This window comes from Schistocerca serialis, chromosome 1 (assembly GCF_023864345.2).
Source record: "Schistocerca serialis cubense isolate TAMUIC-IGC-003099 chromosome 1, iqSchSeri2.2, whole genome shotgun sequence".
Lineage (NCBI taxonomy): Eukaryota > Metazoa > Arthropoda > Insecta > Orthoptera > Acrididae > Schistocerca > Schistocerca serialis.
In genome coordinates, this window is record NC_064638.1 from 1,137,058,020 (window position 1) to 1,137,078,565 (window position 20,546).

General features: G+C 44.3%; 1 protein-coding gene across 2 annotated transcripts in view; it reads right to left on the reverse strand.

The window, feature by feature from the left end:
* Positions 1-20,546, reverse strand: part of LOC126417450 (putative inorganic phosphate cotransporter) — a 421,312-nt gene that overhangs the window by 113,967 nt on the left and 286,799 nt on the right. The window lies entirely within an intron of this gene.

Here is a 20,546-nt window from a genome sequence, read left to right on the forward strand (position 1 = left end):
CAGAACTATTTAAACTAGTGAAGAAGCTTTCTTGACTTATCCCAGATTTGGTTTGAATATGCTGGTAACCTGATACGCTCTCCCAAGCTTTCTTGTAACTGAGGGTCTACACCTAGCTTGGCGATTCCCCGCTTTTCTGAAATCATTACCTCTGAGTGCAATCAGATATTAGCTAGCATACCCGCCCCCTCCCTTCATCATAATCAATATTACTCCTCACTAAAGTGTAGTATGTTACATAAATTTCTTTGAGCATTGTCATTTTTTAAAACGAGGTAGGATAAATGATATCTAGGTGTCGTAGGTGTGTCGTTAAACCACAAACTCATAAGTCGATGAGACAACTGATACTGCTTATTTCCAACAACATTCTTTTATACAACGGTGAAACAATTTGCAATGCATCGTTGTGCTACCTACATTTCCTTCTCGGAAAAGAAAGCCAAGCATCCACGTTGAGGGCAAACACTTGTTGCAAAACATGCTACCTCTTCCTAGCGGTACTTACTTCACTCACACCCTGCACCCAAATTTAAAAACAAGCAAGCTAAAATTTCTGCACTATACTTCATGTTTGTAAATGACATGATTTGAGCTTTCTTTATTTCTAAACTGACAGAAATTGGAAGAATACAGCGTGTCAGTGTTTTGTGTCTGACCACCGCCACTAATAATAATAATAATAATAATAATAATAATATAGTGTAGGCACAATGCCATACACCAGTGCAGTGGCCATTACACAGTTACTACCGTGTTGTGCTGTCACCTGGTTTGTAAACTGTTGTGAAGTGAATTATGAAGCATTTCTAATGTGTTATGGGAACTACCTGTAACTCAGAGAAGGCATTTTCTTGAGGTATTTGAAGCATATGTTATGTATATGTCTCAGTTTTACCGTCACAGATGCATAGTAATAAGTGCAGAGCACGTGCCTAGTGGATGGACTATGTGAGGAAGATCTTCATACACTCGTGTGGTGTTGTGGTCTTGAGTCTGAAGACGTGTGTGATGCGGGTCTCCTTATTCCTTTATCCTGTGTGAACCTCTTCTTCTCCGAATAAATACTGCAACCTACATCCTTCTGAATCTGCTTACTGTATGCATCTCTCAGTCTCCCTCTAAGACTTTACCGCCTCCCCCCAAACACGCATACTTCCCTCCAGTACTAAACTTATGTCTTAGGTTTTGTGCTACCAACCCATCCCTTCTTCTAGCCAGGTTGCACCACAAATTTCTTTACTCCCCAGTTATATTCAGCACCTGCTCATTAGTTACTTGATCTACATATCTAATTTTCAGCATTCTTCTGTTGTAGCACTGCACTTCAAAAGCCTTATTCTCTGCATATGTAAACCGTTTCGTTCAACAAGCTTTAACCAACACCACATTGTGTAACACGTTAATGCTAGTATTTGAAAATAAATAAATGAATAAATAAGTTGTAACTTATGTAATCAGTGTTATAGTCTTACGAAATAAGACTAATGATCTTTTAAAAGTAATTTAATTTACACAATTAAGCTCTTTTGCTTTTATACCTCAGAAAATTACATTTTACCCATCATGGGTAATTATCTGCAGATTGGGAACCACTGACGTCGCCCATTCCTACTACCTAGTAGCAATGCTTTCTTACTCTTAACAATTTGTTCAGTGAATGCAATTACTCAAGACATGCTCTCAAAAGTATGCAGCCAGTTTTACTATCGTGTGGGAATTGTTGTGTCTCAGAAACACTGCACATTGAACATTTCTGAAGAGTAAATGAAATGTTTAGATGTCTACCGTAGAAGATTACACTAGTGGCCATGAAAATTGCTACACCACGAAGGTGACGTGCTACAGACGCGAATTTTAATCGACAGGAAGAAGATGCTGTGATATGCGAATGATTAGCTTTTCAGAGCATTCACACAAGGTTGGCGCCGGTTGCGACACCTACAACGTGCTGACATGAGGAACGTTTCCAATCGATTTCTCATTCACAAACAGCTGTTGACCGGCGTTGCCTGGTGAAACGTTGTTGTGTTGCCTCGTGTAAGGAGGAGAAATGCGTACCATCACGTTTCCGACTTTGATAAAGGTCGGATTGTAGCCTATCGCGATTGCGGTTTAGCGTATCGCGACATTGCTGCTCGCGTTGGTCGAGATCCAATGACAGTTACAAGAATATGGATTCGGTGGGTTCAGGAGGATAACACGGAACGCCGTGCTGGATCCCAATGACCTCGTATCACTAGCAGTCGAGATGACAGGTATCTTATCCGCATGGATGTAACGGAACGTGCATCCACGTCTCGATCCCTGAGTCAAGAGACGGGGACGTTTGCAAGACAACAACCATCTGCACGAACAGTTCGACGACGTTTGCAGCAGCATGGACTATCAGCTCGGCGAACGTGGCTGCGATTACCCTCGACGCTGCATCACAGACAGGAGCGCCTGCAATGTTGTACTCAACCTCGAACCTGGGTGCACGAATGGCAAAACGTCACTTTTTCGGATGAATCCAGGTTCTGTTTACAGCATCATGATGGTCACATCCGTGTTTGGCGACATCGCGGTGAACGTACATTGGAAGCGTGTATTCGTCATCGCCATACTGGCGAATCACCCGGCGTGATGGTATGGGGTGACATTGGTTACACGTCTTGGTCACCTCTTGTTCGCATTGACGGCACTTTGAACAGTGCACGTTACATTTCAGATGTGTTACGACCCGTGGTTCTACCATTCATTCAATCCCTGCGAAACCCTACATTTCAGCAGGATAGTGCACGACCGCATGTTGCAGGCCCTGTACGGGCCTTTCTGGATACAGAACATGTTCGACTGCTGCCCTGGCCAGCACATTCTCCAGATCTCTCACCAATTGAAAATGTCTGGTCAATGGTGGCCGAGCAACTGGCTCGTCAAAATACGCCAGTCACTACTCTTGATGAACTGTGGTATCGTGTTGAAGCAGCATGGGCAGCTGTACCTGTACACGCCATCCAAGGTCTGTTTGACTCAATGCCCAGACGTATCAAGGCCGTTATTACGGCCAGAGGTAGTTGTTCTGGGTACTGATTTCTCAGGGTCTATGCACCCAAATTGAGTGAAAATGTAATCACATGTCAGTTATAGTATAATATATTTGTCCAATGAATACCCGTTTATCATCTGCATTTATTCTTGGTGTAGCAATTTTAATGGCCATTAGTGTATATATATGTGAGGTGTCAAGTCAAATTTGTGATTGGATTGAGGACGTTTTGGTAGGGAGGACACAGCACGATGTTTTCTTGGATGGAGAGTCATCGACAGATGTAGAAGTATCTTCGGGTGTGCCCCAGGGAAGTGTGATGGGACTGTCGCTCTTCATGTTGTGTATTAATGACTTTTCAGGCACTGTTAATAGTAAATTCAGAATTTTTTCAGACGGTGCAGTTATGTACAATGAACTACTGTCTGAAAGAAGCTGCATAAATATTCATTCAGATACTGGCAAGGTTTCAAATTGGAGCAAAGACTGGCAGCTTGCTTTAAATGATCAGAAGTGTAAAACGAAAAAAAAGGGAATATCCTATTAGTATAATATCAATGAGTCACAGTTGGATACGACCAACGCTTACAAATATCTGGGTGTAACACTTTGTAAGAATACTAAATTTAAAAAAAATTAACATTTGCTCCACAAGACACCTGCAACTAGAAGCCACCTGTCAGCTGAACGAGATATCTTGCACTGAATGACGTCAGCGTTGTCTATGGCAGGGCACGGCCCACCCAGCCGGCCTTGAACTGTCACTCCGACGGTATGACGTCATGCCAGGCAAGTGTTACACCGAACTATTCCACTCGCCGTTACGACAGCAGAGGTGTACCTCCAATAAAGCGGAGTGCATTTATGGGACGTGCAAGCTAAAAGCATACTAACAATTTACTCGTAAGCTACTCCGGGAAACTGAACAGCAGAAAAAGACTATTTACAATTTATCTGCGCAGGTTCGTCGTGGTGGTGCTTCCGTCAGTGATAAATTTCATGAAAAGCGACCACAGTCGTTTGTTGTTCCAAAAAAATGTTGATGCTGTCGGCAGCATGATTGAGAAGTATCGGTATATGGCTTACCTTGAGATAAGGCGTATCAAAGAGGGCTGTCTTTGAACGAGTCTAAAACTAAAGACCAATCGCCTCTTTGGGTGCTCTAAGACGAATCGAAACTAGTAACAGTTCGCGAACCACCTTCAAATAAACGATCGTTTATTTCAGTGAATAACTGGACATGTCTTGTCCATTGCATTGATGGTTCGAAGAACAGTTAATGCTGAATGAAGAGATCTGGTATGGGAGCAATTTCAGGCGAACCTGGAATAAATATGACTTACTACCTGAAAAAATATTGTTGTTGGGGTAAGACATCACTAGCACGTTTAGGAGGGATAATGGGAGTGAACAACGATTTTCATACGAATTTTTAATTTGGGGTGAGTTGATGTTTTCAGGACTGTCATGTCTTACAACGTACTTGCAAACTGGACATCTGGATGCCATAGTTGACTCTTGGCACAAGAAATAATTTGAAGAAGAATGACAACAATATTACAGTTTACAGTTAGAATACTGTACACCTTACTTTTCAACTTGAAGGTGAGGTAAACAGTTTAAATACAACCAAATAAAAAGAACGTAGCGACAGAAGCACTTGAGGGATATGATGGGAAACGATGATAACGTGGGAGAGCGAGTAAATATGAAGGTAACTCCATGGCAACACAGCCTAGCAACCTTCAGCACGGCACTACTTACGTCTGCACAGTGTCGTGACCACAGATGTTTGATCGGCTGCCCTGGAGGACGACTCTGCGGTCGGAAGAATGGGTCAGCCAGCGAGGTGACGACTGTCCGGCTACGTGCGAGACAGACAATGGGCCCGTGACGAGCGTACCCAAGTAATGATTGTTTGGCTAGGCCTCTTAAAGGTCGCCACTCCAAACCGCGAAGCGTTCGACCCCAGACCCGCTATGTCGATGCTGTGTCCGAACCCCGAAGCGTTCGGCCCCAGACCCGCTATGTCGATGCTGTCCCTGAATGAGCCTGATTCAGTGCTCTTCACTGAGAAATGCAGCCACTCCATAGCCTCGGTCTGTACAGCCACCTATACCGCCAACATCTAGTCGGGTTATCCACGTGAGTAAGCTACCGGACAGAACACGAGGGTGTGCTGATAGGTAGTGCCTCTGGAATTTGTGTATAAAAACTCTTAAAGTTTTTTAAATTAAACAAACTTTATTAACGTTCTGTGTCTTTATTCCGGATGTCAACATACTTACTCCTCAACGTAGTCGCTCTGCCGAGGAACACACATCTCTTAATGAGGAGACCAGTTTGTTGATACCGTCTCTGTGGCACGTTTGACTTGGTCGACGGAGCCACAACTTCGCCTCTGATTGTGCCGCTTCATCACTCGAGGGTGTTCTTTGAGTGTTGGAAACAGATGAAAATGGGATGGGGCAGGTCGGGACTGTATGGAGGATGACTTACAAGGGGACCCTCCATACTGTAAATCACGGATTTTGATGCGCTTCAAATATGTTGTTGAGGCACTTACCCTGAGTACCTGGCTATTCGGTTTTTTAGCGACGGGCCTTGGTTTTTGAGAAAATCGATTTTGAAGTTCATTGTGGGCTTTTTATACCCGTAACATTACATGTATACCGAGCAAGTTAGCGTAGCGCAGCGGCGAAGGTTCACGGCTACCGCGCTGGAGATACCATGTTCGAATACTGCTCTTGTCCTTTTTTTCAAAATCGAACGAATTTTTTCAGTTTTATTTCAAAGAATATCAACACACAGTCTAAGGTGTGCGAAATTATAAAGAAATATTCTGTTATTAATTTTTTCTGCCATACAATATTACAAAATCTTATTTTTCATCGTCCACATTGCTTGATGTGCCAGATCAATATTGTGGGTGATGCTTATCATAGAAGCAACCAAAGCACAAATTTTCGCTGCACCACGCGCATTTTATGAAAGCAACCATCTTGTAGACGCACGGTTTCTTCATGAGCGATACCGGGAAACACAATTTATTTGCATTCAAAAATATTTCTCTTTTATCCGCTAATTCCGATGCGAACCATGCGTATCTAATCATGCTTTCGAAATTAGGTGCGCTGAATTGATGTAGGTTTAGCGAGCAACCGAGTTAGAAAACTGTTGCGGAAGCAAAGGGAACTTCACAGCAAACATAAACATAGCCAAAGCCTTGCAGATAAACAAAAACCACGCGAAGCGAAATGTAATGTGAGGAGGGCCATGCGAGAGGCGTTCAATGAATTCGAAAGTAAAGTTCTATGTACTGACTTGGCAGAAAATCCTAAGAAATTTTGGTCTTATGTCAAAGCGGTAGGTGGATCAAAACAAAATGTCCAGACACTCTGTGACCAAAATGGTACTGAAAGAGAGAACGAGAGACTAAAGGCCGAAATACTAAATGTCTTTTTCCAAAGCTGTTTCACAGAGGAAGACTGTACTGTAGTTCCTTCTCTAGATTGTTGCACAGATGACAATATTGTAGATATCGAAATAGACGACAGAGGGATAGAGAAACAATTAAAATCGCTCAAAAGAGGAAAGGCCGCTGGACCTGATGGGATACCAGTTCTATTTTAAACAGAGTAGGCGAAGGAACTTGCCTCCCTTCTTGCAGCGGTGTACCGTAGGTCTCTAGAAGAGCGTAGCGTTCCAAAGAATTCTAAAAGGACACAGGTCATCCCCGTGTTCAAGAAGGGACGTCGAACAGATGTGCAGAACTATAGACCTATATCTCTAACGTCGATCAGTTGTAGAATTTTGGAATACGTATTATTTTCGAGTATAATGACTTTTCTGGAAACTAGAAATCTACTCTGTAGGAATCAGCATGGGTTTCGAAAAAGACGATCGGGTGAAACCCAGCTCGCGCTATTCGTCCACGAGGCTCAGAGGGCCATAGACACGGGTTGCCAGGTAGATACCGTGTTTCTTGACTTCCGCAAGGCGTTCGATACGGTTCCCCACAGTCGTTTAATGAACAAAGTAAGAGCATATGGACTACCAGACTAATTGTCTGATTGGATTGAAGAGTTCCTAGATAACAGAACGCAGCATGTCATTCTCAATGGAGAGAAGTCTTCCGAAGTAAGAGTGATTTCAGGTGTGCCGCAGGGCAGTGTCGTAGGACCGTTGCTATTCACAATATACATAAATGACCTTGTGGATGACATCGGAAGTTCACTGAGGCTTTTTGCGGATGATGCTGTGGTATATCGAGAGGTTGTAACAATGGAAAATTGTACTGAAATGCAGGAGGATCTGCAGCGAATTGACTCATGATGCAGGGAACGGCAATTGAATCTCAATGTAGACAAGTGTAATGTGCTGCGAATACGTAGAAAGAAAGATCCCATATCATTTAGCTACAAAATAGCAGGTCATCAACTGGAAGCAGTTAATTCCATAAATTATCTGGGAGTAGGCATTAGGAGTGGTTTAAAATGGAATGACCATATAAAATTAATCGTCGGTAAAGCAGATGCCAGACTGAGATTCATTGGAAGAATCCTAAGGAAATGCAGTCCGAAAACAAAGGAAGTAGGTTACAGTACACTTGTTCGCCCACTGCTTGAATACTGTTCACCGGTGTGGGATCCGTACCAATATGATTGATAGAAGAGATAGAGAAGATCCAACGGAGAGCAGCGCGCTTCATTACAGGATCACTTAGTAATCGCAAAATCGTTACGGAGATGATAGATAAACTCCAGTGGAAGACTCTGCAGGAGAGACGCTCAGTAGCTCGGTACGGGCTTTTGTTGAAGTTCCGAGAACATACCTTCACCGAAGAGTCCTGCAGTATATTGCTCCCTCCTACGTATATCTCGCGAAGAGACCATGAGGATCAAATCAGCGAGATTAGAGCCCACACATAGGCATACCGAGAATCCTTCTTTCCACGAACAATACGAGACTGGAATAGAAGGGAGAACCGATAGAGGTACTCAAGGCACCCTCCACCACACACCGTCAGGTGGCTTGCGGAGTATGGATGTAGATGTAGATGTAATTTTATTGAATCTTCCCTAGAAGCGATCTCTCTATTGTGTTTCATCAAGTCGGGAGCATTCTGAATAATTTACATGAAGATTTTCACCTGTCGGTAAAAATATACATCGCAGAGCTGGCAATAAGGAGTGTACTTTGGTGGAACCACTTTTAGGGTGCAGGTGCTCGCTTTCCTTTCATCAGTGAATAGATGATCGTAGAAAGTTGAATCGGTTTGCCCTCCCCACGAGTCGATAATGTACAAAAAAATTTGTTGTCTCACGTACGGAAGAATTACAGAACGCAAAAATTCTTCGTACACCAGTTTCGTGAAGTTCCTGGATTTCGTGCAGGACACGATTACATTTCTGTATTTCCCAGTTAATTTGTCTACTCGTTTTTCAACGTTAGGACCAAACTTTCCGGACGGTTCTTGCAAACATAAAAAAAAAGCAGATGGGAGCAGGATTCGAACACGGCACCTCCAGCGTGGAAGCCCTGAACCTTTACCGCTGCGCTGCGCTGACTTTCTCGGAATATATGCAGTTTTACGGGAAGGCACCGCGCGCAATGAACTTAAAAATCGATTTCTAACCAAGGCCCGTCGCTAAAAAAATAGATAGCCAGGTACTCAGGATAACTGCCTCTACAACATATTTGAAGCGCATCAAAATACGTGATTTACAGCATGGAGGGTTCTCTTGTTAGCGTCCCATTTCGCTCCAGTTATTGAATATCCGAGTGTCGCTGATTAAATAGGTAAGAATGACGTTGTTTAAACAGGTAAAAGAAAAGTGTTAAAAGACTATCATTGCCAGTTTTGTTAGCCTGCTAAAAGATAATTTAAAGTAATTAATAATGAAGCCTCAATAAGGTCACAGTGTTGTTCGGTAATATTTAGAGGCAAAATCAACCTTGCTAATTGAGTGAAGACAAAGCGAAGTAACTAAAATTAAAGTAATTATGGTAGATGCGTCACAGCTGATGGAGACTACATTGAGTAGGCTCAATATATAGCTAAATATTCCAAGTATGTTCACAAAACATTTCATTCTCCTCCTGCAAGAAATAAAAAAATTAGAGACGACCTGGCAAAACTTTTTGAACGCCCTTTGTACCTTACCAGTCCTAACAACTACACAAGACACGAACAACACTAATGCTCTCTGGTGGTCCTTCTACTTACTACAGATAATCGCAACTCTATTCGTTCACATATCCGCCGATGGTTTGTACTTGTACGAATTTACATCGACATTCGATCTTGCCTTCTGGATGTTTCACTTTTTATTGTCAGGTTTTGAAGCTGCTCACCTCCAGTGGACCAAACAAAGCAGAAACTGGACAGTATGTGGCTGAAGATGCGTGCTGTCAGCCGACGAACCTTGAATTTGGCCCTTTTCAAATGACACAAACGTTCGAGTGCACCTGCGGTCCAATCAGACGACTAACCCACACTATGGGGAGGGTTACTTCATGCTGGGCGTTGTTCTGTGATTTCTGGCGCGTTTTTGGTAAGCTGACTTGGCCCTACTCATATGAATCAGGATGTTCATTTAAACATGATGTCCAAATACTGTAATTTCTTTTGTCACTTCATGATGGGTGTGCTGTGGACATTTCTGTCCCCAAAGGAGACCACAGCCGTGTTCACAGGGCTGCACGCATACGCTTCTGGTTTGACGAACGTTCAGGCACCTTACCGCACGTCAAGTGGCCTGCAAAATCACCTGACCAAAATCTCATAAAAAAAAGTCTTGTGCTGTTAGGAACAGCGAATTAAACGTAGCAATTTGGCAACTTGACGGGATCGAGTCATCTACACTCCTGGAAATTGAAATAAGAACACCGTGAATTCATTGTCCCAGGAAGGGGAAACTTTATTGACACATTCCTGGGGTCAGATACATCACATGATCACACTGACAGAACCACAGGCACATAGACACAGGCAACAGAGCATGCACAATGTCGGCACTAGTACAGTGTATAGCCACCTCTCGCAGCAATGCAGGCTGCTATTCTCCCATGGAGACGATCGTAGAGATGCTGGATGTAGTCCTGTGGAACGGCTTGCCATGCCATTTCCACCTGGCGCCTCAGTTGGACCAGCGTTCGTGCTGGACGTGCAGACCGCTTGAGACGACGCTTCATCCAGTCCCAAACATGCTCAATGGGGGACAGATCCGGAGATCTTGCTGGCCAGGGTAGTTGACTTACACCTTCTAGAGCACGTTGGGTGGCACGGGATACATGCGGACGTGCATTGTCCTGTTGGAACAGCAAGTTCCCTTGCCGGTCTAGGAGTGGTAGAACGATGGGTTCGATGACGGTTTGGATGTACCGTGCACTATTCAGTGTCCCCTCGACGATCACCAGTGGTGTACGGCCAGTGTAGGAGATCGCTCCCCACACCATGATGCCAGGTGTTGGCCCTGTGTGCCTCGGTCGTATGCAGTCCTGATTGTGGCGCTCACCTGCACGGCGCCAAACACGCATACGACCATCATTGGCACCAAGGCAGAAGCGACTCTCATCGCTGAAGACGACACGTCTCCATTCGTCCCTCCATTCACGCCTGACGCGACACCACTGGAGGCGGGCTGCACGATGTTGGGGCGTGAGCGGAAGACGGCCTAACGGTGTGCGGGACCGTAGCCCAGCTTCATGGAGACGGTTGCGAATGGTCCTCGCCGATACCCCAGGAGCAACACTGTCCCTAATTTGCTGGGAAGTGGCGGTGCGGTCCCCTACGGCACTGCGTAGGATCCTACGGTCTTGGCGTGCATCCGTGCGTCGCTGCGGTCCGGTCCCAGGTCGATGGGCACGTGCACCTTCCGCCGACCACTGGCGACAACATCGATGTACTGTGGAGACCTCACGCCCCACGTGTTGAGCAATTCGGCGGTACGTCCACCCGGCCTCCCGCATGCCCACTATACGCCCTCGCTCAAAGTCCGTCAACTGCACATACGGTTCACGTCCACGTTGTCGCGGCATGCTACCAGTGTTAAAGACTGCGATGGAGCTCCGTATGCCACGGCAAACTGGCTGACACTGACGGCGGCGGTGCACAAATGCTGCGCAGCTAGCGCCATTCGACGGCCAACACCGCGGTTCCTGGTGTGTCCGCTGTGCCGTGCGTGTGATCATTGCTTGTACAGACCTCTCGCAGTGTCCGGAGCAAGTATGGTGGGTATGACACACCGGTGTCAATGTGTTCTTTTTTCCATTTCCAGGAGTGTATTATTGGCTTCTGCTGGATATGACATTCCTATAGGAATTTATGGGCTGTCTTCCTCACAGAACTAAAACTGCTGCACGGTATTAGTGTCTTACTTTTTTGTCCAGTGTACTTGTAATGATCAGCCTCTATTATGAGGTCCATTCTCATTTATGTGACCACCGCCTATGTTCGACGTCAATGTTCAACAAACACTCACGGAAGGCAGATGGCAGCACTAGCAATGGCAATGTAGGGTATGTAAAGCGTGTCAAGGGAAGCGGAAAACAGTGCAGACTTTGTCTTAATGCGGAAACGGAGTTATTTCGCTAACATCGAAAAGGGCATGATTATTGGCTATCAGTCCAAAGGTGGAATCATTTCCGAAACGCCTAAGTTCTTAAACTCTTTGCGTGCCGCCGTGGTTAAAGTATAATTTGGGTGGCAAAACGGCGCTAACCAAAACCAGTGCCGAGGCAAATGTGGTGCACTACGGGCCTTAGGTGACAGGGGTGCACGACGGCTGTGGAGATGTATACGGACGAACAGACGTGCAAATGTTGAGCAACTGACTGCCCGGATGAACCAAGGTGCGACCTCCAGTGTCTCGTCAACGACCGTTCAGCGAACGTTGTATGGGCCACCGCAGCAGGCACCTGGTCCATGCATCCATGCTGCCTGTTGCTCATTGGCGACGACGACTGGAATTTGCACGTTACTGCCTCAACTGGACGTTCACTCAGTGAGGTTAGCGCACTGGACTCGCATTTGAGAGGACGACGGTTGACATCCGCGGCGGACCATCCAGGTTTAGGTTTTCCAAGATTTTCTTAAATCGCTCCAGGCAAGTACTTGGATGGTGCCTTTGAAAGGGCACGGCCGATTGCCTTCCCCATCCCTGACAACATCCTAGCTTGTGCTCCGTCTCTAATGACCTCGATGTTGATGTGATATTAAACCCAATCTTCCTTCCTTCCTTCCACTGAGTGACGACAGGTTGCCTCTTCGGATGAATCACGTTTTATGTTCCATCTGACAGATGGCATTTGGCGTGTACGGCGTGAAAGGGCTCAAGGCAAACATCCTGTAACTATCACCGTAAGGGTTCAGGCCGGAGGAGAGAGCATTATGGTCTGGGAAATGTTTTCATGGCATTTCCTCGGTGATCTCATCATCCTGGATGACAAAATACATCAACACAAGTATGCATCCATCCTTGGGGACCATGTGCACTCCTATGTACAGTTCGTTTTTCCTCGGCTCGGTGGCATCTACCAGCAGGACAATACAACGCGTCACCCAGCTCGCAGTGCACGTGCGTGGTTCAGTGAGTGCAGTGATGAGGTTACCGTACTCCTCTGGCCATCAAACTCCCCGGATTTAACCCAGTCGAGAAACCGTCTGACCACCTCGGTCGCAGTGTTCGCGCCATGAATGCTCAACCGAGAGAGCTAACGCAGTTGGTTACGGGAGTGTAGTCGGCGTTGTCTCACATCTCCGGCAGTACCTTCCAGAACATCACTGACTCTCTTCCTGCACGTCTGCACTCCAAAAAGTGGTTACTCAGGCTTTTGGCATGTGGTCACATTAGTATAACCGGACAGTGTAATTCCTATCTCGTTGCTAAGGAACGTATTTAACTCTTGAAAACATATACATTGCGATGCTCTTATGATTTTACTTAGAATTTGATAGTACGAAGATCACTCCAAAAGAAATGCACACTATTTTTTTTAATCCATCTTTTATTCTACGTGTTTGAAAGTTTTACAGTGTGTAGATACATCCTTTAGGAATAATATTTTCATTTCTCCACATAATTTCCATCCCTCTCAACTGCCTTACGCCATCTTGGAACCAGCACCTGGGTATCCGCACGGTAAAATTCTGGACCAATCTGTTGGAGCTACTGTTTGGCAGCGTGCACAAAGGAGTCATCATCTTCAAACCTTGTTCCACGAAGAGAGTCTTTCAGTTTCCCAAAGAGATGATAGTCACATGGAGCCAGGTCAGGACTGTAAGGCGGGTGTTTCAGTGTTGTCCATCCGAGTTTTGTGATCTCTTCCATGGTTTTTTGACTGACATGTGGCCGTGCATTGTCGTGCAACAGCAAAACATCCTGCTTTTGCCGATGTGGTCGAACACGACTCAGTCGAGCTTGAAGTTTCTTCAGTGTCGTCACATATGCATCAGAATATATGGTGGTTCCACTTGGCATGATGTCCACAAGCAAGAGTCCTTCAGAATCGATAAACACTGTAGCCATAACTTTTCCAGCAGAAGGTGTGGTTTTGAATTTTTTTTATTGGCTGAATTTGCATCATGCCACTCCATTGATTGCCTCTTCGTCTCTTGTGGAAAATGATGGAGCCATGTTTCATCACCTGTCACAATTCCTGCAAGACATTTATCTCCACCATTCTCGCACTGTTCCAAAAGTTCGCTGCATACCGTTTTTCTTGTTTCTTTGTGAGCCACTGTCAACACCTGGCACAAACCTTTTCTAACGCCAACACTTTCAGTATTCCGCAAACACTTCCTTCCCCTGTCCCAACGTAGCGTGACAATTCGTTCACTGTGTTGCGTCTGTCAGCAGTCACCAATTCGTTAACTCTCTGCACATTGTCTGGAGTGTGTGCACCACGAGGTCTGCCGCTGCGAGGACAATCCTGAATATTGCCATGCCATCTTGAAGACATGCTGTGACGGCGCCACTCACGGGAACATGTTGAACTAAGTTTGAAAACAAGCGGGAAGGATGTATCTACACACTGTAATACGTTCAGACACGCAGTATGAAAACTGTATTTTTACAAATATAGTGTGCATTTCTTTTGGAGTGACCCTTGTACAATTAGTCATTTAACCCTGTCATTCATGTCCCTTGATGCAAAGTAAAGACTCATATATGATATTCTGATCCTTTTTGTAACCTATCCCGTGAAAATATACTTGAAAAGAGTCTAGAACTGAGGACCCTAGGAATATACTACAGCACTCTACATATCACTCCTACGGGGTTCGCGAAGACAAGTTTAGACTAATTACAGCGCGCACGGAGGCGTTCATGGAGTCGTTCTTACCACACTCCGCACATCAATGGAACAGGGAAAAGCCCTAATAACAGATACAATGGGAAGTAGTTCCTGCCATTCACTTCACAGTAGTTTGCAGAGTATAGATGTAGATGAAGAAGGATTTAATCTGCTTATCCAGTTTTTTTTAAGACAACAGTTCACAAAGTAGTCTATGAATATATTACAGAGTACATTACATTTTTCAGTAACACCGAATAAGTCGTATTTCGCAGATACATCTTTAACTCCTCAATTCCTTTTTCATTTATTAATCTTGTAGCTCAATTACAAGTACTCTGAAAATAGCTTTGAAATCTCGCTGTGTGTCTGACAATGTTATCAATAGCAATCCAGATGGTTCCCGTAACTATTCTTGGAAACTATATATAGGAGAATTAGATTATATTACATGGCAAGGTACTGATAGCTCTGGACTAGGTGTACCAGTAGTTTAAAACATTTAAATTTTAACCGCACTGAATACATTATTCTGTTTAGAAATTAAAAAATTTAATAGTGCGTCAAGTCATTACACGAATAAAATCGTCGACTGGAGCGCATAATATTACGACTATTACTATTAACTCTTCATGAATTTCTGATTCTGCAGAGCAAGATTCAAAATGATGATCACTTCGAAATCCAAGAGTATGGGTGTTTTTATTTTCGTATTCCTTTTATACAGCGTATTTCAGAGTAAGGTTTTAAAAAATTGAGCTCAAGTTCCTTACCAAAAACAAGAAAAATATGTCCTGTAAACAAGGGCTCTACAACGCATACCTTAAGAGGTATGAGCAATTGTTCATCCTTGGTGCTGTGAAACATCTCTTCTATAGAACAAGTGTTCATAGCTCTTAAGGTATGCCCTTTAGAACCATATTTACTGGACATTTATTTCTTGTTTTGGTCCATACTACCTCCTCCCAAAATATGAGTAGAAGATATGTGTTTCTCAGTATTGGAGATGAACAAGTGCTGATCGCTCTTAGGTGTGCATTTAAAAGCCCATGTTTATACGGCTTTTTTTGTGTGTATTAGAAGGCTGCCCCCCCCCCCCCCCCCAAATTTTTCAAACATCATACTGAAACACCCGGTATTTGTATTGTTTCTTGATTCAACTCCGCCCTCAACTTCACTTTTCGGAATGGTACGTATTACATGAATGTAAATTCTAACGTAAGATTCTTACTTCCATGTGGATCAGCGAAACTACACAGCCAGAACTAACAGCTAGACAAACGAGCCACAGACAGGCAGCCATATTTCCGCACACGACCGATTTGTATCATACAATCATCGGATTGCTTAGGAACCAGGAGCGATCAGTCATCCGTGGCTGAAATCTGCGATTTGCGCGCGCATGTGATCTACAGACAGATCGCAAGACCTGACGACGACTGCCTATCCGTCGCTAACGTTTGGGTCCCTGGCCTGACTCCTTTCACTCGTTACTACAGGAAATTGCAAATATCTGCCGTAACATACAAAAAATTTACCTGACGACCCTTGGGAGGGACAACCGGTACTCATATAAATATTTTATTTTTCGCTATCTTCTCCTCTGTACACCGTACGCTTGAACCACCAGGTTTCCAATAGTTTTCTCCAAACTTTCTTCGTGCTCAAACGCCCCTTTATTATTGGTGGTGGACGGCACAGAGAACAAGATTGTACCCCCTAGTTTCAGGTAAAAACTGTCCTCTGTGACTCGAGAGCTTCATATGGGCTGTTTCTACTTTTTCAAATCTTACCAAATGTACCGCGGTTTTTTATTGCTGGTCGACGAATTAAGGTAATCTCTGTGTCTATTTCCAGCAGTACAGTATCTTCCCAGACGTATTAGTTCCGTATGAAGGGAAACGTGATCATGCAGAATCACGTGGCGAGATAACGTGAAAGATCATTTTGAGGCTGATAGGGTGGCACCTGGGAAGCACTCCATCATTTGCTCTTAAAAGAATATCACATAAATCCAATAAACTGTGATTAGCTACGGCAAATCGGAGCGTACCTAAACCTGGTAGTGTAAACAGCTTAGATAACATTTGATATAGGGCTTCGTTATCACAATTCGCTGCTGTTAATGAGGTAATACCACCATTAATACAAGAGTTGTTGGGAGACAGTCTGAGGGACACACGAGCTTGTCATATTACACCTCTCCCAGGTATGAAGTAAAGCGATTCGTTTACAACAGATTCCAGATCTTCATTGACGTACTGTCCTACGGGTTAGCAGCCTGCTTGATATGTTATATCAGTGTTGCCGCCTCAGTTTCATTGTCATCGAAAGAGGAAGGACAAATGGGAAAGAGAGAAAAAAATTTCTCTTGAGGTTGTGCCCACGCTGGCAATAATTTCCACACCATTGTAAGAATTTCTGTAAAGCTTATGAGATAGTGGAAGTAGGTAAATAAAAGAGTGAGTTACCATAATATTTTACGACTCGCCTACGTCATATCATGGCAATATCTAATGTGTCTGCTTCAGTTTTAGTAGATTCATATTCGCAATGGAGCATCGCAAGTTTGATATGTTTGCTAACCGAAATTAAGAAGTCGTAAGAAAATACAAAAAGCCTTTTTGTTATTAAGAGGAAAGGTGGAGATAACGATAACAACTCAAAGAAGATTACAAGCTGTAGTTTTAAGAAGGGAGTAGTATGTGTCGAGGAAGAAATGATATTACATGATACTAGACATTCCGATACTCACCGTCTCGCAATATGTTTAAAATACAGACTGGTCCATGTATAGATACTTTTGAGTCCATAGTCCGTAATCTAACATTCATACAAAAATATTGTGTGCATTGTTTGCAGTCTGACGCATCTAAAAATAATGATAAAGATCGTTAGAAAGCTACCAGAAACGAGTTCGAATACAATAGGAAGTTCAATTGAAAGATACCCTAGAGAAAAGTCCAAGTCCAACAAAACCTTTACGCCGTTCAACTCTGCAACTGAGAATTAAAAGATTCAGAGGGAACATTATCAACAACGGCCTGCATTTTTACTTTATAAATTTTCTGACCTGCACGATGTACAGTTTTCGTACCAATCAAAGCGCGCTCAGACCTGTGCATGGTTTCTTCACATGAGACCTGATTCAGTGTCTCAGGTACGTGAATTCAGAAAGTACGCCCCACTATGCATCAGAAAACCTTCGTCTGTACGTTGAAAAACCGTTGGTTAATGTTAAGATTAGGTGTGAGATTTCTAGCCGAGTTTTAGTTTGGTCACACAGTGCACATCAAACTGTAACTGTGAAAGTTGATCTTTATAACTTTTGTTTACCAGTACTGATCAGACAAAATTTTAGTTTTGCTGTAATTACATTAACTTCTAGTTCTTATGCATGCTACTTTTACTTAATCGAACGCTTTTAATTTCTGGTGAAACCGGTAGAGATATCTAAAAGTTTTCATAGGTAAAATGGTAACTGGTATGGGAAATTGACTCGGCCACACACTGTAAGGTGGCCTACGAAATATACATTTATCTCTATATTCATACTATGAAAACTAATGAGAAATGCATGACAGGAGGTACCCCCCATTGCACCACGTATTGATGGTCATTATCGTTCCATTCGTATATGGAGCGCGCGAAGAAAGCCTCTAATCTTCCGATCTCTACGGAAGCGTTACACAGAGTGCTGTAGTATACTCCTCGATTCCCCTCGTGAGTCTTAAAACTTTTAAGTATGTTATAGTGGGATAACTTGCGTCTATCTTCAGACGTCTGCGAGTTCAGATGTTCACCCTTTCTGTTACACTCCCCCTCGAGTCAAACAAACCAGCGACCGTTCGTGTTTCGCGTCCTATATCCCTGTTAGTTCTACAGGGTCCGGCAATAAAACCTTCCGCATTTGATGTAGCCGGCGTGCGAGCTGTAGTTAGGATACTGATGGGAAGTGTGTTTTGTTTGAAAGAAGTGTACGTGCCATTTTCAGTGAGTGCCAAGGCGTGGCTTGGTGAGCATCGTGCGTTTGTCGTGGAGGAATTTATTCGTGATGGTGGTTCTGTGATCAGTACTCAGCGGGCGTTTCGGAGACGATTCAAACGTGGCCGACATGATCGTGTCCCGGACAGAAAAAATATTCAATGTGGCTGTCGAACTTTAGAAAGACAGGTTCAGCACTGAAAAGAAAACCTACTGACCGTCATCGGACTGCATCAACGCCGGAAAATGTGGCGCGTGTGAGACTATCTGTGCAACAATCATCAATGAGTTCGGCACTTAAACATGCAGCTGCCCTGGGACTATCTGATAGGAGCGTAATAAGAATTCTTAACAGAGAACTTCATATGCACCCCTTCAAAATGATGGTTACCCAGGAATTAAGTGAAAGAGATTTTGAAACTCGCAGAGCTGCGCGTGAGGAAATTCTTCAGGAACTGAAACTTCCTGGCAGATTAAAACTGTGTGCCCGACCGAGACTCGAACTCGGGACGTTTGCCTTTCGCGGGCAAGTGCTCTACCATCTGAGCTACCGAAGCACGACTCACGCCCGGTACTCACAGCTTTACTTCTGCCAGTATCTCGTCTCCTACCTTCCAAACTTTACAGAAGCTCCTCCACGCTGTGGCTAAGCCATGTCTCCGCAGTATCCTTTCTTTCAGGAGTGCAGTTCTGCAAGGTTCGCAGGAGAGCTTCTGTAAAGTTTGGAAGGTAGGGGACGAGATACTGGCAGAAGTAAAGCTGTGAGGACCGGGCGTGAGTCGTGCTTCGGTAGCTCAGATGGTAGAGCACTTGCCCGCGAAAGGCAAAGGTCCCGAGGTCGAGTCTCGGTCGGGCACACAGTTTTAATCTCCCAGGAAGTTTCATATCAGCGCACACTCCACTGCAGAGTGAAAATCTCATTCTGGAAACATCCCCCAGGCTGTGGCTACGCCATGTCTCCGCAGTACCCTTTCTTTCAGGAGTGCTAGTTCTGCAAGGTTAGCAGGAGAGCTTCTGTAAAGTTTGGAAGGTAGGAGACGAGATACTGGCAGAAGTAAAGCTGTGAGGCCGGGCGTGAGTCGTGCTTCGGTAGCTCAGATGGTAGATGACTTGCCCGCGAAAGGCAAAGGTCCCGAGGTCGAGTCTCGGTCGGGCACACAGTTTCAATCTGCCAGGAAGTTTCATATCAGCGCACACTCCGCTGCAGAGTGGAAATCTCATTCTGGAAACATCTTCAGGAGCTGAAAACAAACAGAATTTCCGCTACTGGGCTGCAAAAAACCCTCGTGAAATTTATCAGTGACCACTACACAGCTCTCTGACAGTTTGTTGCGCCGTTGCTGTATGTTTTGCGTGGGGACCGTATTTTTTCGAAGAAGGTGGCCACACGGGAACGGTTAATTCAAACCGTTATTGTAATATGCTAGAGACTTTCCTCCAACCTAGGCTAAACCAGTTTATTGCAGATCATGAAGACCAAGCAGTGTGGTTCCAGAAAGACGGAGCAACAACTCACACCTATCGGTGTTCTATGGAAATGTTGCGCGAGTTGGTTCCTGGTTTTCTTGTCTCTTAGCGAGGAGACATCGCGTGGCCCTCAGGGATGCTTGATTTATCGCCTTGTGATTTTTTTCTTTGGGGACGTTTAAAGGCTCTAGTGTACGACACTGCATGCACTTAAAGAGGCCATTACCCAAGAAGTGGCAGCCATTCCAAGAGAAATGACACGAAGATGTATGGAGAACTTCCGGGATAGACTTCGTCAATGTGTCAACAATGGAGGACGATATCTAGCAGATATTATTTTTAAAACCAAATAATCCAAAATGGCAATATACTTTTCATAAATAAAAGTAATTTTTCTCTATCATATTAAGGTTTCCTTTGGCATCTTATTAAAATGAAGGAGGTTTTATTGCTAGACCCTGTATTTGGTATGGGTCCCACACATATGAGCCATATTCTAGGGTGGGTCGCACGGGTGTTTTCTAAGCATTCTCGTTTGAAGATGCTGCATTTTTTCAGTATCATATCAGTTAATCTAAGTTTATATCTACATCTACATCTACTCCACAAGCTACCATACGGTGCGTGGCAGAGGATACCTTGTGCCACTACTAGTCATTCACTTTCCTGTTCCATACGTCAATCAGAGCCTGTACGCCTCCACACGAATCCAGTTTCTCTTATCAGCGCGGTCCTTACCCCAAATATACGTTGGTGGCAGTAGAAT